Raw genomic sequence first — 3768 nt, 5'->3', positions numbered from 1 at the left:
TTAAGTGAAAAATAATATGTGATTAGTAGCAATGATATAAGGTTAGTGAATGGGAAGTAAAAACCCTAATACGTGTGTTTTTAAGAAAAAAAACGGCGCGAACCGGCTGGTCCCGCGCACTACCGATTGAACGCACCACTTAACCACCACTTTCTTGCCATACAAGCTCATTAATATTTGAGCAAAATATCTCCTAAATTCCAGCTAAGCCTGACCGAAATTAATGGCCGAAAATACAAGAAAGAAAAAGAAAATTTTACTTGGTAAGGTTTGTGACAAGTGTCACACCCTTAGTGGCCATTGACCAAGACAATTGTTCAACCTTCTTATCCCCAAATTGGCTTCATTCACCTTCATTTTTCTGCTGGAGAGCCGAGAGAGAGAGAGGGAAAGAACAAGAGAGGAACTCCTCCATTTCTTCTTGAATCAAGCTACTAAGTGAGAAAACAAAAGAAAGAAACCGATTAAACTTACCTTTGAGTGATTAGTTAGTGATTGTTGGTGAGATTTTGGAAAGGGAAAGCTAAGGCTATACTTGGTGAACTCTAATCAAGGTAAGAAAGATGATCTCTCTAATTTTTACTTTCAATCTTGTTTAAATTAAGCTTAGTAACTCAATTTGTGGTGGAATCATGGATACTATCATGTTTTGAAGGTTTTCCCCTTTTTGATATGATGAACTAGGGTTTGAGACTTGCTGCCAATTTGATGTATGATGCATATATGTTGCAATTAAGTTTGTATAAGGGGTTTTGGTAGTGATTGAAGTAAGAAATTGAGGAAGGTTGCATTAAAAATTGAAAATTCCAGATTTCTGGAAAATTCTGCTTCCATTCTGTCCGATTTTGTAACCTCATGTTAGAGGCTGAATTGGCCTTATGTCAAAGAATGAAAGTTGTATATAATGGTATTTTGTAGGTGCCTACAAAATTTCAACTCAATTGGAACAACGTAGGTCGTGAAAAGTCCAAAATACCCTTACTGTTTTAAGTTTTTCCCTAGCAGTCCGTTTGGTCAGTTTGTTCTGTTTATCACGTTTTTTCACTAGTATCCGTACTGATTTAGCTTTTTTCCAAAACATGAAAGTTGTAGTATTCTGACTTAGATTTCAAACGCCTCTAAGAACACCTAAATCGGACTTTTGTAACCTGAAATATGACCATTACAGTACAATGCGGTTTTATAGCCGACGAGTTGGATTTTGGTTCTGTAATTTGAGGATTTGACTAAGTTGCATTAGAAACTGGACTAAGTGATCTTCATGAACATTGTAGCCCTGTGTCTTAGCTTCGAAATGGCATAGGTTGCGCCTCAATCCGATAAGTGTAGCCTCAGATATGTTATTTCCGCATCCACACGTCGAATCTGTCTTTTACTAGATTGTATTTCTACACTTGTGATTATTGTGATTCTTATTCTTATGATGTTGTGAGCCTATGGAACGGCTTTTGACTTGAATTATGATATGTGTGACTTTGGGTTGTGGCTGAGGAAAAATAATGAAGCCTAAATGGTTGGAAAATTAGGTAAACACAAAGAGCATGCTGCCCGAATTTACGCTCGAGAACTATATAAATACACTTGCGACTTGGGTCGAATTGATATGAATAGTACTTGAACCATCTAGGGTACTTGAGTCTTCTTGTTTCGAGGTATATAAGTAAGGACTTGGCCGAACTTGTACCCTTGAGAAATGAAATAATGATTGCTCGAAGTATGTTTTCCTTGTACTTTCAACTCGCAAGACAATTTCAAGTATAAATATTACAAAGTTTTACTGTTTAAAAAGGCGAGCAAGTGTTTCACGACTACTCTCCAAGTGAATTCCAATTTCTTGATTTTGATTGAATGAAACGTCTAAGTTTCGAATCTTAGTCATGTTTCAAAGTTCTCAAATTGAATTTTTATCGCAGATCTGGACTCCAAACCTGGAGTATAACTGAACGTGAATACTAGAAGCACTATATCTTTTGGTGAGTGCTTTCAAATACCGAATTGCACTAGATACTTGAACTTGATACGTGACCAATATGAGTACATGTTATATACGTGAATTGATAGGGCAAGAGTGTACTTTATCGCACTTGCCCTTACGTGATATACTTGTTTATTGATTGCAATTGACTTGATATACTTGTTTATGAGGTGCGCACTTCCTGGAATTCCAGAAACCCTGAGACGAGTTACTCTAGTCGAGCCGGCAAGGGCTTGGTAGATTAGGTAACGAGCCCTGGGTCTCTTGCTTTGTCGAGTGGATTGATATCTCCTCGACTAATCGGTATACTCGAGTATTACCACCCGTGTTTATTGAGGATTTTGGGCCCAGTAGGGGGTGTGAATGGTGGACGGAGAGTAGTGTAAGTGGTGTTCTACTGGATTGGTTCCTTTACTTGAAAGTTGACGGAGTGTCAACTACTACGTGATCAAGCTCCTGATGATGAATGGAAGTTGGCTCCTGAGAGCCATCCGTATCCTTATGCTTTGGAATGATTGTTGTTTATTGGATTATTGTTTCTTCTGAAAACTTTTACACTCGCTCATTTTGAGATTGCTACTTGAAGTGTTATTGCTCACTTTTATGAACTCTTCATGCTCGTTACTTTGCTATATCGAAAACTTGTACTTATAAATAATGGTCAATTTGCTATTTGGAACCTCACTGGGCTTTTAGCTCATACCACGTTATTTGTTCTCCTTACAGGGGGTACGAGCGAGGCATGAGACATGTAAAGACTAGCATAGTCTAGTTGTTTTTGACTTTTGACTTTTGACTTGTACTCGCGCTATTCCTCGAATAGAATGTTTTGTATTTGGATTGTATACGCCTTGAACCAGTTTGAGTATATTGAGGCTTTGTACCTTGATTTGTATCAATGTAAATTATAAGTTTGAATTGTGGGTGTTATTTATGGTTCATGGATGTGTGCACATGATTTGAGTGAGTGAGTCCTGGCGAGAGTTGGGCAGGCGGTCCGCTAAACCCTTTGGTACGCCTCAGGGGGAGGTGGGGTCATTGTGACGACCCCACCTCCCCCTGAGGCGTACCAAAGAGTTTGGCGGACCGCCTACCCAACTCTCGCTAGGACTCACTCACTCGAATCACGTGTATATATCCATGGACCATAAATAATATCGCAATTCAAGCTTATAATTTACATTAATACAAATTCAAGGTACAAAGCCTCAGTATACCCAAACTGGTTCAAAGTGTATACAATCCAGATACAAAACCATTCTATTCTCGGAATAGCGCGAGTACAAGTCAAAAGTCAAAACAACTAGACTACGCTAGTCTTTACACGTCTCACGCCTCGTTCATACCCCTGTAAGGAAAACAAAACTGACGGAGTGAGCCAAAGCTCAGTGAAGTTCCAAATATCAAATTGGCCATCAAACAAAGTAATAGCAAAGGTATAGTGAAATAGCGAGCAAACAAGTCCAATCAAGGAGATAATACTTCAAGTAGCCAAGAAATATATAGATCATGTTCACATGTAAGGATACAGTGGCTCATATCTCGGCTCCATCCCAACTTGATCAATTCGTAGTTGACACTCTGTGAACTTTCAAGTAATAACTAGTCCAGAAAGAAAACCCCACTTCACGCCAGTCTCCGTCCACCGATCAACCCCCTTATCCGGGCCTGCACGCCACAAGAAACACGGGTGGTAATACTCGAGTATGTGAGAACCCTAACTTCCCTCAATTTTCTTGGCCTTTGGCTTACTTTCTTTGCCCCATTTTAGTGAAAATTTGTCAACCCCTTTT

The 3768-nt window shown here is 39.1% G+C and overlaps 1 long non-coding RNA gene across 1 annotated transcript; it reads left to right on the top strand.

The window, feature by feature from the left end:
• Positions 1 to 384: 384 nt before the first annotated feature.
• LOC140014080 (uncharacterized) lies at positions 385 to 2893 on the top strand. The gene is made up of 3 exons (XR_011820972.1): positions 385 to 554; positions 1914 to 1973; positions 2702 to 2893. It is a non-coding gene; the product is annotated as an uncharacterized lncRNA (long non-coding RNA).
• Positions 2894 to 3768: the final 875 nt, after the last annotated feature.

Source organism: Coffea arabica, chromosome 9c, assembly GCF_036785885.1.
Source record: "Coffea arabica cultivar ET-39 chromosome 9c, Coffea Arabica ET-39 HiFi, whole genome shotgun sequence".
NCBI classification, from domain to species: domain Eukaryota; kingdom Viridiplantae; phylum Streptophyta; class Magnoliopsida; order Gentianales; family Rubiaceae; genus Coffea; species Coffea arabica.
The sequence above is the reverse complement of the archived record's forward strand: the minus strand, read 5'-3'. Positions and strand labels throughout refer to the sequence as shown.